Consider the following 16,826-nt stretch of genomic DNA (forward strand, 5'->3'; position numbering starts at 1 on the left):
TACAGGTATTGCTGGGGTCCTAAATGCATGGTTGTATGTACAGATTCCTGTACCACGGGAAGAACACTGACTTCACCTCTGCTCTCTGCGGTCAGAGGTGTCACCTGCAAGGATCTCAGTGCAGGCTGGGTCTTATGGGAACAACTGAGGTTCCACCATTGCTCAGGTACTTTATGACAATGTTTGAATTTCTCTGATAATGCTCAGCAGTGAAAGTCTTGAGGATAGGACTGTCATATCAAAGTTTTAAAACTGATAATTTTCTTAATCATGATAGCAGCTTTGTGGGAACATCTTCTAAGCAACAGATGAAATAACTGCAGTGACATTTTAAGAAGATGCCCAGCTGAAATCTATTAGTCCCTACTAGTAGCAAAAATATTTTTAAAAGTCAGAGAAATTGGCCATTTTCTAACCATTCTTCTTCTCTTTGAATGCCATGTGATGATGCTAGGTAACTCTTTGGGGTCAGTTGTGCCTGCATGTGGGTCCTCTGAGCCTCCTCTAACTCCCTTGGTAAGCTGTCTGCAGAACCAGATGGTGCAGACAAACCAGGCTGGAACAGAAGGTGACCTGCGTCAGCAGAAGGTGTGCAGGAACTAACTTCTATCACAGATCAAGGCTATCACAGATCAAGGCAAAAGCAAGGACTCACCATGCTTAGTCCCTGCGCTCTGCCCAGAGTATCACTGCTGACACACTACCCGTTATCCAGCCTCTGGGGAAGCAGTGGCCTCGTTTTTTTTGCCACCATATCCTCACAGGCCTTTATAGCATCTCTGGTTCTTATTTGCTGAAGAAGCCCTTTAAATGTTGCTAGAGAGCAGAAGACCATCTATAACATTTTTTTATCAAATCATATTGTCATCCAAATAGGTTTACAATCCCAGACCTATATTCCAAGTTGTGTATTTGGGCACTTTTTTTGGTGTTGTTTTTTTTTTTTTTTTTTGGGGGGGGGGGCGGGGGTGGGAGGCTTTTTTTGTGATGAGAAAACCTGGCTACATGGCATATTTTACTGACTGTTGTTTTTGCTGCTTTGTAGTTTTCTTTTCATCTGTCAAGAGGTTACATGACAGGATTTTTCGCCCTTGAATGTCATTTTGGTCTCACCTTTACTTCAGAGGAATATATGATTTTCTTTGTGGAAGAATCTGACACAAGCCCTTTATGAAACTCTTTAGAAAAATATTCCTAGCTTTACCCAAACCTAAAATGTTGCCATGCACACCTAGTTCAGAAAAGAACAAATCCTGGCAATCTACCTCAGATACATACCCATGCAAGCTGGTGGGAGTTCATTCATGCCCAATCACAGAGTTCGACCCAATCAAAGATCAGTCTTTATGGTTAAGACCAAAAAAATCCACCACAACCAGGAAATCTGTGGAACTGACCATGCTTAAACAGGTTTAACTATTGCTCTATTGCTTTTCTACACTGCAGAACTTCGGCACAATGTTTCACTGGTACACCCATATTGATGGCAAATCAGTTACATTCTGCATTCAGGTGCTCGTGAACAAAGTTGTACTAGTAAAGCTACAGTGGCATAATAAAATCATGGTTGTTTTGTCTTTGTACTAGTTAAGAAATCTGCATACTGGTTAAGAATACTTTTAATTTAGCATCACTTACGTTGGAACTGGTACTCCTTTAATGATGTACTCTCAGTTAAACCAGAACAAATCAGTGGACACTATAAACACACTCATGGCCACAATGGTCATCTCCAACCTACAACAGGCACAGCACCACACCTGGAATCACAGAGTTTTTAAGAGCTTTGTTTCAGCAGAAATGAGTGTCTGCAAGAAAAACTAGAGTGAGGATCACTATAGAAACAGATAAGGTACAAAAGAATAGGACATAAGCCCTTCGGAGCTTGACCTTAGAAGAAACCTAGGAAGAAAGTTTTCTCACCAAGAGCTGGAGGAGAGAGGCTTGAATTTCTAAATAAATTGTTTTCCAGTATACTGGGAAGGTAGACTTTATTATTTATGAATGACAGGACTGCATGAAAAATATCTGGCTCTATCATCACTTTCACCTCCTCATGAAGCAGTTGAGAGACTACCAGATTTAGCCTAATTTACATAATCAAAGAGAATGTTCTCTTCCCCCCACGCCCCACCCCACCCCCCTTTAAATTTTCAACACAATTTCTTTGTCATCTTAGTTCAGGCACTTCCTGAAGTCATTGATTTGCCATCTGTAAATTTGGGATATTGACTAGAGGGGAGTCAATAAGCAAGTATTGTGAAGTCAAAGGCTAGAAGAATGCTGCCTATTATAAATACTTTCACAGTCTGCCTACCTATGGATTCCTGAGTGTTAAGTTAAACACCTCAGTTGTCAATGAGTGGCAGAGAGTTCTGGTGATGAATCAAAATTACAATGGCAAGCACCTTAAGGCTACAAGAATACAACTGTTCCTTGCCATTACACAGCCTATATCTAAGAAGAGCTGCCTTTCAAACATTGCAAAATAGAAACACTGGCCTTATTTCCAAGTATAAGAGATCCCTAGGCAGAGCTCTTTCACTAAGATCATCTCGTCCTTGAACTTCCAGGGTTTTTTTCTCGTCTCCATCACTGGTAAGCGATGATGTTTATAGTTTTCTCTGCACATAACAGATGCCGACGTAGCCCTGGAGATGGCTGAGAAATAAGGACTGGAATTTGCAGCCTAATCTGGTACATCACATAGATCCTGTCCATTGTCTTAAGTATCAGTGTTATATGCACATTTTGGTTCAGTCATTTAAGAAATTACTTAATATAAGCATACCCTGTAGAAATTCACTTAGAAGAAGACAAAGTAATGGATAACTATATCTTACTACGGTGAGAAGTTTATATTTGGCTGCTTTAGTTTGGCTGAGTACAAAATTACAATGGGGAGTATCTCATTATTACAAAACCACTATTGCTATTGTCCAACTTTCTTCTATTACAGGAGAGTTTATTTTAAATGTTACACAGTTTAAACTTGAGCTCAAATTGGAACATAAACTGAAGATTTAAGTCTGTCTACAATTGCTATTTTCAGTGCTGGTGAGGCACAAAAAGTCCAATGAGTACTAAGAGTTTACAAAGTGGTGTAACAACTGAGGGTCACAGGGCTACTAGTATTAACATTATTAATATAAGTGTTGTTAATATAGAACTTTAAAGTATAGAGTGCAAAGCCTTTCACACAGCAGCTCAGGTTTGTACTGAAACTGAACATTTGACACTCACCTTTTGTGTAACGCTTAGAAATTTTGGAAGAGTTTGTGGTATTTGGTTTCATACTGAAGCAATATTCCCCCCCCCCCCCCCCCCCCCCCTTTTTAAAAATGAAAAGAGATTTTTAAAATAAAGCATCTTTCCGCATTGTTCAGTAAACCTGCTGGATGAACTGTGAATCCATAAAGTTTAGGAACTCATTTATTATGTTGGTAGATCAGACACCGCATTTATTCACACAGTGCATCTTTAAAACCTAGCTTTCATTAGAGCTGTGGGGAGGCCCAGCCTTTCTCCCTTCACTCGAGAAGGTGAAGCTCAAGAAGATAATTAACCATGAAACAATAAGGAGGCTTGCTGGGTAAGCACTACTGTGAAAACAGTTACTCCTCACAAAAGAGGGGAAATTAGCTGGCTGGATAAAAAAGGAAGTGTCAGACTGGAAGACTGAAAGGACTGCAAGCACAAGTAGATAGCTCTATGCATCATTAATGCAATTTTTTTAACACTTAAACTTCACTGCTTTCTAAATTTAAATGCATTTTAATGCTATGTTTTAGGGGAGATTAATATGCCATTTTGAAATAAGTTCTCTTAAACATTTCATTTTCACATTTCACCAGTTTTAGTCACTCTTTCCACATATAACCAAATCACTGCCTCTTAGTATTGTATTCTTGTTTACAAAGCCAATGTAAACAGAGCATTCTAAAAAGATTCAGTTCTCTCATTGTATTTTACAAGCCCATTATTTTACATTAATACAGATATTATGATGAACAGAAAGTTTGCTTTGATTTTACTGTTTCGGAGAGTAAAGACTTATGATGTGCGTTTCCTTTCAAAACTTCCTTCTACTTGAACAGTGTTCCCTGAAGCAGCCACATTTTTGGCAGAAATTCAGTTATATGCTATGCCAAAAGAAATAGAATAAACAAACACTGCTTAATGCAGTTGGCTAGGTAATTTACATATTACTGCACACCAAACATGAAGACCTGAATATGGATTAGAGCTACAATGATGACACAAATGTCTTATATGTAAGGAGAAATGGAATTCAGATCATCATTGCTAATGATTTACATTTTATTATTTAATGTATATTATAGTACCTTTGACGTAAATGTATGTACATATTTAAATATAAAGTAGATGTATGTATTATATTTTCTATATATTTTACAGAAAAATGTGCTAGAAATATCTTGAAAATCTGTTAAGCGGGTACATTTTGCAATATTTTTTCAATTTTTTTTCTGGTGAAAGCAGACTACCTAAATGGCCACATCCCAGTCTTTGGAAATAGCAAAAATAAAACCAGAAACCACTCAATACAATGAAAACCCTCTAGGGATTCCTTAAAAGTTTTTTGCTTTACATAAAAATATAGTACAGGTAGGCCTCCAAATCTGCAAGTTCATGTGTTTTTAAAAAACATCTGTTATTTTGGGTGAGATGGACAGTCTGTTCAGCTGAGTTCACCTCCTGCAGTTGCCAGAATGTTTATGGGAAAGTTAAAACCACATAGGATGGCATGAAAGCTGCCATCCCAAATTTAAGAAGACGGCCTGTGGGGACTTTCAGAAATGGAATTCAATAAGTATTAATTGATGTCTTTTCCCTTAATTTCTCTAATTACTTACTGAATTCATTTGTATTTTTGCTAGCCACAACATCCTGTAGGAACCAGCTTAATTTTTATTATGCACTGCATGAAAATAGTATTTCCTTTTGATTCTTTTAGATCTCCTGCTTCATAATTTCATTGAGTACCTTTTACTTTGTGTGTTAAGTTAATTAATTGTACCTTTTTTTCGTGTATTTTTAAAATAGTTTTTTATTGTATTCCTGTCTGCTTACAGCTGATGCAGCTCCTGGAACGTCCTATAATATTGAACAATGAACCACTGATTATGCATATGTTTACTGAAAATCCTGCAAATATATTTCCATAATGGCTGGAGGACTGGGTCCATATTATCCAATAAGGAAGACCCTTGTAAGATGGAAATAAGTGCTGTACAACCTGTCAGAACATAAGGTTTCTTACTCTTTCTAAAAGCTATTTTGTTTGATAAGTCTTGAAACAAAATAAGAGAAAATTAGCTTCAATTACACTCATGTACCATTCCTTGCAGAACTGGGGCCATTAGAGATGCAGTGCAACAAGTCGATCAATTAATTTAAAAAATCACAAGTTTGTGACTTTTGTGTTTCCGTTAACTCTAATTTTTTAAACAATGCTGGCGTGAGTCATGATCTCTGATTAGTGTGTATTAGGCATCTAAATGAAACACTGACTTCATCCTGTAACCTGAACACAATGTACTGCAATGAGAGTTGCTATCTGCTGAGCATTTTTAAATGTCTGGCCCTATACTGAAGTGCCTAAAGAGGAAGTGAAATCTTTTGAAATAAGACCTCTGTCCTTGAAAACAAAAGCCTACCCATTTTTTCTCTTTTTTTTTTTAATGAGTTACTTTTGCCATTTAAATGGTGTTTGACAGTTCTTTCAGCATCTGCACGCACTGGAAACATCAGACTTCCAATTTCTGATTACATCTTTTCCTACTAAAACTGATTATTCCTGAGAATTCACTTGAAGATTTTACGCATCTTACAGTTTTAATGAACAGTTCAGGAGCAGAGAATGTCTCTTTATCAAAGCTGTGGAAAGTGTTTTACCCACACTGTTTCGACCATTATTCAATTTGTCGCATGGAAAAAGAGGTGAATAGATTGGCGGATGGCTGGTAGAACAGAGGCCACCATGCTATAAAGACCTAAACCTTCTACTGTGATGTTGACTTTCCCCATCCCAAAGTTACAAATATCACATTTCCAGATTTTATAGGATTGGATTCTGCTGTCTCAAAACTTGAATTTTTCTGAATACTTGTGGAATATTTATTTTAAAAAATTGTGGCAAGTCGATTTACTAATATTGTAGTTATCTATAAATGCAAAGCAATTAAGAATGCTAGATACACCACCAAGGGGGGTCAAATGCTGTTGCCTATGAGATATGACAGTGTTTTCATCATCATATGTTTAATCACAGGGCCGTGTGATAAAATGGCACTTTTGAAGGCCTCAATGGCATTCTAAATCTCTTGAGGGTTTGTAAACACCAACCATTTAAAAACCATCAGATCCTCAGAGAAGCAATATCAGCTTTCTACCAGCTATAAAATTCCCTCACCCAACTCTGGAATAGCACCAGTCTGAAACACAGAGTTACCAGTAGATAGCTGAGGAACAGAAATGTCTTCTGGCTGCATGGATGAACACAGAAGCTTTGTATATGCCCAAAAGAAAAGATTTCCCGCTTCTCACTGGGTAACACAGCACCGCTGACCAGCCTTGAATGTTCCTGAGCTAGAATGAAGTGATTCAGCAAACTTCAAACTATGTCAGATTTCCCTCTCTCTGAATTTATACAATTGAACAGATTAAACCTGAATTAACCAGAAAAGGAATACAGAAGAAATCCAAAGAAGTAATCATTTTAAGATATGACTATATGTGTATATTTGTAGGTGTACATCCAAAACTTTATGGCACTGAGCCAGCAAATTTATGTAATTCTTCCCCTAACATAATGGAACATAATAGAGAAAAAAAAAAATGAAAGTATCTGTGACTTTCAGACTTGTCAGCCACCGAAACAGACTGCTCACAGGATACTACTACAAAACCATTAGTGCAGATGCAGTATTTTATACCCGATTTGCACACTATGCTTTGAGCTAATTATAACACCAGGAGCTGAGTCCTGTAACACTATGATTATGGCATTTTCTGCCTTGAATACCTTAAGTCAGTATGAGCTATGGACAGTAGTTATACATGATCATGCAACCATGTTTGGTTTGAAAATAATATTGGGAAACATACGCTTTATTTATTTTGCTTTTACAGCCTTTTTGTTTAAAAACATGATCAGCCATTATGAAGCATTCCCAGTCTCATAAAGAAACCTTTCTTCTAAAAAAACAAGTAAACTTCAAATACTGCACAGAGATGTTGTGTGCTTCATCAAGAAAAAAAAATATCAAAGGGGGCTTGGAGTAACTAAAGTATCACAGCAATTGATTTTCTCATTAAAATAACTCTTTACTTTTCATGTAATTTCATTTATCTTCCTATGCTCACACCAACAACAAAAAAGTAACTTTCACCTCTCATGTCACAAAGTTTGCTGGGTACCCTGGAGAGGGCAAAAAGCCTAAATGCGTCTGCAGAATTAGCAAGGAGCCACAGAAGAGAAATACACACCTCAAAGAAGTATACTGAGTCCAGCTGAGGTGGATGGTGATTGAAATTTGCCAATGTAGGATTGTGGTTGAACAAGCTACAAGAAATGTTCTTGTAGGTTTCATTGTAATGTAAACTAAAAATTAATATGTAATCAACACTATCAATATTAGCAGGAAATGTTTTAGGTCTGGAAATTTCAGTGCAGAGAAAATGATTGAAAGAGCAAGAACGCTGAGCTACTCTTTCTGCTCTAGGTGGTTCACCTTATGGAGCAAAGATAAACTGTGCTGTAAGAGGCTCCACAGGAATGCCTCTTCCTAACATTGTCCACACTGAAACTGTACTACATGTGAAGATTTTCTGTTCCATGCTCCCTTCTCATTAATGGAAAACAGCAAAGGTCAGACAAGCAAAAAAGTAGAACTGGTGAGTACATTTGCTCTCAACTGTAACAACTCAGTGTAATCCCAAATAACCTTCTGGGACTCTAGAGAAAGTTAGGAGCATGTACCTTTACTTTTCATCCTCTCCAGGGGGAGAGCTGAGACTTACTATGGTTTAACAGAGATTGTGAAATAGTAAAATAGGGTTGCCTTAGTCTCTCGAGTCTGCATTAACCATTAGCCTCTTCTTGCCCAATACAATCAACAACTAGAGTTCATAACATAATTAAAATTAGAGCAACAACTAGAAGTCTAAGTTGGTGGTAGTGAGCTCAGATGACCCCCTCTGAAGGTTTGCTCTCTTAGAGGACTGGAATTTGTTCTAGTTTGGCTGGGGTTATGAGTTTGAATACACATCTCAGGCTTCCTATCATTTTACGAAGCCATGGCAAAACATAATGATATCTGCCAGAGCGAGGGAAACAGTTGAATAATTTAGCAGATTGGTAACATTGCATGGAGTATTTCACCTATGGATTGTTACCCTGTGCTGTTAGCTGTGACAGAAAGTTATGCAGCCTCTGAGGATGGAGAAGAGTCTTCTGCAGAAGACTTAAATGTATTCTTTTTTCTTTCTATTCACTCTAAAAACCTATCACTGTAGGTGACCACTCAGGAGATTTTATCAAGAATATAACAAGCATTTTTCTGAATTTTTATTTAACTTTGCTGGGTCTGCAATTTTTTACCAAGATCTGCTCAACAAGAAGGACTTTACCAGCTTCAGTTTTTCCAGATCATCCAGACTCTACATACTGCTGTTATGGCTGCCTTCATAATTATGTCTGGTCCTCAAAAAAATTATGAGAAATATAGAATTTCTTGTAAGAACGTGGGGCCTATCAACTATCTCCAATTAAAGTCCAAGAAAAATCTAGACCTATGTTCACCATTTAAGTAATTTCATTTTAGATCCTACAGATAATTATTCCATGTCACAAATCGGGAATACAATGCAACCCAGAAGCTCAAAAATGTAAGGACCTCAAGTATGAGGATAGTGTATCACATTAAAGACTCTACAATGAAATGCCCATTCACTTAAAAAATATATATATTAAGGAAGCACTCAAGTGAGCAGTGTTCAGTGTTGAAATATGAGTAAAACAAGATGACTGACAAAACAAATACAAGCAATCAAGGTTTTACAGTCATACACTATATGAAGAGGTCAAATATAAAAAAAAAAACTACTTGTGATAATGAAGAAAACAATGTGTAAAGGTTCAAACATCAGTCATTAAATAATTACTTTTGGGGGGCTAGATCGTATAAGAGGTGTTCAACACTTTAAAACATGTAGTGTGCCCTGCTCAGCCAATTAAGTTAATCATCACTCAGTACTTTGCTGTGTTAGGCATTTCTGATGAACTTCTAAATTTTATGCAAGATTTTTAGCTAGATCTCACCTTACAAAATAATGGCTTGTGATAAAATAATGATCTTTTAGGAAACAAGGTTTTGTCTATTGGAGCTATCTAACAAATAACTGAACAATGACAAATTCATTTTTTACCTCTGAAGGAAGTTTTTTTGTGCTTTTTTCTTTTAAGCTTAGAACAAGTGTCATTCCATGGCTTGAAAAAATACTGCACCAGTGACTTAAATACAGAGAAGTGAAGGGAAGACACCATGCCTAGTATTATTAGAGACTGTATTCTTTTCCAGAAAGCATCATGGAAACAGATATATTGAGAAAAGGATAAAGATACCAGATCAGAAGCGATATAGCATTTTTAAACAGTTTGTTTTTCGAAGTGCATTATAAAGAATGAAATTAAGAGGATGTTGGAAAAAATCCTAAACAGGCTCTTTACCTCATCAGAAACAAGCTTGTGGAAAAGAAGGAGGTTCTTTTTTTTTTTTTTTTTTTTTTTTTTCTCCATGTGCGCCATTGCAAATTTTCCCAAGTCCTTACAACTCTAATTAAAATGTGGTAATTGGTTATGTTACCTCAATTACCATGATGCATGGACATTGATGCAAAGCGACACCAATTGAATCCCTTGGGTGTTATACCCCAAGGCCATCCCATTTATTGTGGCCTTATTATTTTCAATTATGTGGCGGGATGTACAGCATACTTTCTAGCCAACAGAGGTGGGGGTTTTGCTGGACATACAGTACAGTGTACACATGGGATGACTCAGGAGAACAAGAGAAATTAATTATTTTTTTTTTTTGTGAAGCGTAGTAGTGAACTTAGTGATCAGACAAATGAATATTTCAGACATTTTCAGCATAATGTGAGAATTACAGCACCTTAACCCAAATCGCCTTAGCGCAAAATCTCCATTTTAAAAGCATGATTAATACTGTCCCTTCAATAATTAGCTCTCTCTGTTGAATAAGAAAAGAGATTGTCTGCTCTGTAAAACAGATATGTTTCTCATTCAATGAATGAGCAGTCTGGAGACAAAGCAGCTTCTCCAGTCACCAAAAAGGCAGGAATATTGAATTGCAACTTAGGAAGTAAAATCCATTAGAAACCACAGTTCTGTCTTTCTCCCAGCAGCGGCAGTACAACAGTTCTATATATTCCAATATTGGTAAAACAGTCCCAGAAAAGTGAATTTCCACATCACCTCGCTGTAGCTTTCTATACAGACTCATATCTGACCTGGACAGGACACCCCCAAACTGTGAACAACTATAGCAGCTGGAACAACCGACTGAAATGAAAATAACTTACATTGGGTATACTACTGGCTGAGCAGAAGATTAAAAAAAATGAAAAATTACATAAAAAACCCAACGTATTCCCACTTTGATTTAACTGTTGTAAACTTGTGGACATGGCCATGACTGAGTCTGCCCCAAATGCTTTTTTTAACTGTTCAGTCTTTCAGGTAGACAAGACCCTTTAAAGGAAAGTGCATAGTGTGTTAAAGCTTCTCCTGCTGTTAAGCAGAAATTTTAGATGGCAATTTTGGGTTTAGTTGACTAAAGATTGTTGGTATTGCTGTTGCCATTGCCAGACAGTCTCCTTTTTCTTTTAAGATGATTGCTAGCAGGGTCTTGTTAGGCAAACTATAAGGTATCTGTTTAATTCTGAAGCAAAAATTTAGGTGACGTATAATATTATATCAGCAAACTATGGAATGATAAATCTGGGGGGAAAGAATGTACCACAAAAACAAACAAATAAACAAACACCAAAAAAACCCAAACAGGTGTAGGAAATAAAAACCTCTTTTGCTCAAACAGATTAGGACTGCTTCCACTAACAGACAAGTGTCCTGCTGTTTTAAAAAAGTAATCTTTGGTTTTTTCATTGTACGAATACTTTATAGCTAGATTAGCCTACTGAATCTAACCACATTTCATCCTTCTGCAGTGATTCTTACTGATAATTTCACATTTTAGACATAACTTTTCATGTATGAGGACATCTTTTACCAGAATTTATGTGCTTGTAGTACATGTTAATATCTTCTTATTTGTAAACTTATGGTGCTCACTATTGCAAAATTTGAGCAAAATTAAACATTGCTGAAAACCATCAATGTAGACAAACAATTCAAAAGAAACAGAAAAGCCTTTTGTGGTTAATTCCAGCATACCTTTGTAATGCTCTGAGTGGCCTAGATGAGTGACTGAATGTAAAAAGGGGCAGAAACAGGACAAAGGAAGATCCAAGCACACAAATTAAGACAACAGTAAAGATGCAAGTGACTCTTGTACTTATATGAGGCAATATAATCATTTGGGCTATATTATTTACTGTCAGCAAGTCAAATGCCATGAATGAGTCAGATGCCATCAGGGTATAAAACCATCTCATTTGTTTTCATAAATTACAGTATTTTGTGGGCAACCACAAATAAAGACTTGTTACCAAGGGATACTGTTTGTGTGCCAAGACTGGCACTCCATCAAATACAGAGAGATAGGGAAGCAGAAGAAACAGTTCTGGTACCTACCCAAGAAATGACTACACAGGAACTGAATGAAAAGGAAGGCTAGAACATGCCAACTCAGGCCAGGGAAGACAAAGAAACCTGAATTCTGCAGTGACTGGGGCATCTTTAAATGTTGAGAATACAGATGTATCAACATGAGAAACTTGTAGATACTGACATACTTCAAAGAATCATATTATTATAAACAGCCCACATTGAAAATTAGGTGAGCATCATGATAGCTCTAAAGGCTGTCATTTCTCAGCAGAAAGAACGATACACCCCCTGCCTCGAGAAAGTCAACTTAGCCCAGCAAATAACTCCAGACTACTTCAGGCAAAGTGAGAACAAAGCAGCACGCACCTTGTGAGGTTCCTAGAGTCCGTATATCAAGCAAGGTGCTGTACTCATAGACCCACCATGCCTCAACTCCCGGTCAGTGGCAATCCCAAACAGAAACGTGAGACTTCCTTCGCTCCTGCTGCAAGAGCAGCGCCAAGCTCTAATTAGCTCATAACAGTTTATTTAGAGTAGCTGGAGGTATAAACAGCAAACTGCTTCCGCACGGCAGCTGCCCACACGCAAAAGGAGAGTATATGCTATCACCACAGTAACCTGGACCTCCCTTCAGCACTCTCTAAGTTAGCTCACAAATGCAACTTGTTTCTGTTCCAAGTTCGATAGAAGATATATATTACTAAAACAAAATGATACATTTTGCAGATGAAAAAGGCAAGTCATCATCTTTGTGGTACTTCACCTTTTAGAGAAACACAGCAGAAACTGAATCCCGTCTCTCTTGGGCAGTTACACACCCAGCAGGTATCAGACTCTAGCAACTAACATTCAGGATTCCAAGAAACATTTTCTTTGTTTGGTTGCCTAATACTGCACACATTTAGTTTTGAAGCTTCAAAATTCAACTGTTTTTTTCTGCTGCCAGTCAACTCATTAAACATTTCATGTAGCACTAACCAACAGTTTACTAGAACTACTGATGTAATATATTAGTAATATGACTAAAAATATTCTGAAGATGGAACTATCACAAAAATATAACCAGCAATTTGCAAAAGAATTAAAAAGCTTTACTATTACATTTTTTCTTTATTAATCTTATCTATTCCTCAGTCTCGTATTTGTCTTCTAACCCATTCACTTGACCAGCCTATTTCGCTGCTGACTTCTCTTACTTCTGTTCTCATTTCCCGCTCTCCCAGATTCATTACCATCAGAACTCAAGAATGTTGTCTCTCTGACACTGTTGAGAGGCACTTATCTTCTGTTATATCTTTTTCTATTTCTTGCCTTCCCTCTCATTTCAATGTGAATGTATTGTTCAAAAGTCCTATCTCCATTTTCTATCCAGCTTCATTCTAGATACTCACTAATTCTGTTTCTTCCTTTAATTTCCCTTACATTTCTCTCACATTTTCTCATGATCCTTATTCTACCAGCTTCTGGTTTACTTTTCACTCCACTTGATCAGATTGTCAACAAACTTCTGCCCGGAATTTTTCTGCTCTCTAGATTGTTTTTATACCTCCTCTGTGTTTTCATAGAATCACAGATTGGTTGGTGTTGGACGGGAGCTTAAAGATCATCTAGTTCCAACCCCCCTGCCATGGGCAGGGACATCTTCCACTAGACGAGGTTGCTCAAAGCTCCATCCAGCCTGGCCTTGGACTCTGCCAGGGATGGGGCACCCACAGCTTCTCTGGACAACCTGTGCCAGTGTCTCACACCCTCACCGTAAAGAATTGCTTCCTAATATCTAGTCTAAATCTATCCTCTTTCAGTTTAAAACCATTACCCCTTGTCCTACACTACAGGTCCTACTAAAAAGTCTGTCCCTATCTTTCTCATAAGCCCCTTTTAGGTACCAGAAGGTGGCTGTAAGGTGTCCCTGAAGCCTTCTCCTATCCAGGCTCAACAACCCCGACTCTCTCAGCCTGTCTTCACAGGAGAGGTGCTCCAATCCTCTAGATAATCTTCACGGCCTTCCTCTGCGCTTGCTCCAACAGGTCCATGTCCTTCTTATGTAGGAGGCTCCAGAGCTGAATGCGGTACTGCACGTGGAGTCTCACGAGAGTGGAGTAGAGGGGCAGAATCACCTCCCTTGAACCTCTGGTCATGCTTCTGCTGATGCAGTCCAGGATAAGGTTGGCCTTCTGGGCTGCAAGCTCACATTGGTGGGTCCTGTTGAGTTTCTCATCTGTCAACGCCCCCAAGTTCTTTTTCCTCAGGGTGCTCCCAATCCATTCTCCGCCCAGCCTGTATTTGTGCTTGGGATTGCCCTGACCCATGTGCAGCACTTTGCACTTGGCCTTGCTGAACTTCATGAGGTTTGCACGGCCCCACCTCTCAAAACTGTCAAGGTCCCTCTGGATGGTGTCCCTTCCCTCCAGTGTGTCAGCTGCACCACACAGCTTGGTGTCGTCAGCAAACTTGCTGAGGGTGCACCCAGTCCCGCTGTCTTTGTCACCAACAAAGATGTTAAACAGCGCCTGTCCCAATACCGACCCCTGAGGAATGCCAGTCGTCACCGGTCTCCACTTGGACATTGAGCTGTTGACCACAAGTCTTTGAGTGTGTCCATCCAGCCAATTCCTTATCCACCGAGTGGTCCAGCCATCAAATCTATGCCTCTCCAGTTTAGATACATGGATGTCATGTGGGAAAGTGTCAAGTGCTTTGCATGAGTCCAGGTAGATGACAGCATTTCCTCTTCCCTTATCCACCAATGCTGTAACCCCATCACAGAACGCCATCGAATTTGTCAGGCACAATTTGCCCTGAGTTAAACCATGTTGGCTGCCACCAATCATGTTCTTATTTTCCATGTCCCTCAGCATAGTTTCCCGGACGATCTGCTCCATGATATTGCTGGGCATAGAGATGAGACTGTCTGGCCTGTAGTCCCCTGGGTCTTCCATTTTTTCCCTTTTTAAAAACAGGGGTTCTGTTTCCCCTTTTCCAGGCAGTGAGAACTTCACCAAACTGCCATGACTTCTCAAATATAATGGATAGAGGCTTAGCCACTTTATCTGCCAGTTCTCTCAGGACCCGCAGATGCATCTCATCAGGTCCCACGGGCTTGTGCACCTCCAGGTTCCTTAGATGGTCTCAAGTCTGATCTTCTCCTGCAGTGGGTGGTTTTTCATTCTCCCAGTCCCTGCCTTTACCTTCTATGACTTGGATGGTGTGGCTGGAGCACTTGCTGGTGAAGAGCAAGGTGAAAAAGTTGTTGAGCACTTCAGCCTTTTCCATACCTCAGGTAACCACGTCTCCTGTTTCCTTCCAGAAAGGGCTCACATTTTCTCCAGTCTTCCTTTTATCACTGATGCAACTATTGAAGCTTTACTTGTTGTCCTTGATGTCCCTGGCCAGATTTAATTCCATCAGGGCTTTAGGTTTCCTAACCTGATCCCTGGCTGCTCAAACAATTTCTCTGTAATCCCCCCAGGACACCTGTCTTGCTTCCACCTTCTGAGTGTTTTTTGTTAATTGTTCTTCCTTCATCTGCTTTTCACTAGACTTGAACAAGCCTTTTTCCTTACCTGCTTCCCTTTCTCCTTTTTAGATGATAATATGCATTCTTATATCTGCACTTTCCATCTTTGGACTGAGAACTCAAGTAAACTCCTTTGCTCCTAACCCCACTCTTCTACCTGTCTCTTAAATATCTCCTACTTAGTATCCATCAACATAAACTAAGCACAGAAAAAATTGAACTCTTGATCTGTCCTCTCCAGATCTCCTCTGTTCTTCGTGCTCAGTCAGTATGACTGTTCTCCCTCTGGTAATCTGCATCAGTTGTGACACCTACATCTCTCACTAGCTCTATGAGATGAATCTTAGTATCGTTAAGATTTGAACTTTTTCTGCTGGTCATATAGTAAAAGCCCTTGCTTGATCTCCTTGGCTGTTTCCCATAGCATTCTGCTCTAGTTGATACTTCCCTCTCTGCACATAGATATATAAGGAAAGGCTGAAAACAATCTTTTCTCTGTACCTTCGTACAATCACACGTAGCTTCATAATTTTTACACTTCTTCCAACCAGATCAAATTTTTGAGGGGTTAACTGACTCTCCTCAATTATCTACACTTCTTACATTGTCAGTCAACTACTCCCATGCTTATTAAATAATGACACATCTGCTTTTCAATTATGACTTCCTTCCATGTTGCCTCATACACAGACATGCCCCTTTTGACTTGTCATGGAAGTCTGTTCAAACTTGTTCCTTTCTCAGGTCCCATTTCTATCTCAGCACCTGAGACAAAGAAGCCAATAAACCAAACAGGCAGAGAAGCACTCCCACTTTGTAACATTTGATAAAGGCAGGCAAGCAACAGATTATTATTACCTTCAACAGTTCACTCATCCACAGCACCCTCCTCAGTAACTCACCATTTTTTGGCCTGTATAAACTAAGAGTATTTTCACGCAGGAACTGCTAGGGTTTCTGGACAATGTCTTGTATATCTTCATACTACACTACTATAACTTAACAAGAGAATTACAGCTTCTGCTATTTTTGTAAAGCAACTTTAACGAAAAGAAGTCAAAAGTAGTATTTCACTGTTAGTCAGATAATTGTTAGGAAGCATGTAAGTGTCAAGCATTTTTTCCTTTTATGTGTTTGATATAAGCCTAAAAAAATTATGTAAGCTAAATATATGTCACTTGTTCTCAAATCTCATCAAGGCTCTGCAGTGTATGCACTACACGGGGTTATCATTGTTGCCAATGTAGCTGCAGTACACAGACTTCAGCGTTATGATAGTAGCACGAAACATGCTGAGCCAATTCATCCATTACAGTCAACGGTTTTACAGTAGGGATTATTTTGTTCCCCCTATGGTTTATTGTTTTAATGTAGATACTGCTTTGTAATATAGTTTTTTGCTGTAGAAAACCTGTCTAATTTATGCCACTTAATGGATGGTTTAAGCAGAGTGCTCTTGTGCCTCTTAGGAAT

At 38.7% G+C, this 16,826-nt stretch overlaps 1 protein-coding gene across 5 annotated transcripts in view; it reads right to left on the reverse strand.

The window, feature by feature from the left end:
• The window catches only part of AKAP6 (A-kinase anchoring protein 6), a 351,976-nt gene that overhangs the window by 64,070 nt on the left and 271,080 nt on the right, over positions 1-16,826 (reverse strand). The gene's annotated exons all lie outside the window — the stretch shown is intronic.

Source organism: Falco punctatus (genome assembly GCF_963210335.1).
Source record: "Falco punctatus genome assembly, chromosome: 7".
Lineage (NCBI taxonomy): Eukaryota > Metazoa > Chordata > Aves > Falconiformes > Falconidae > Falco > Falco punctatus.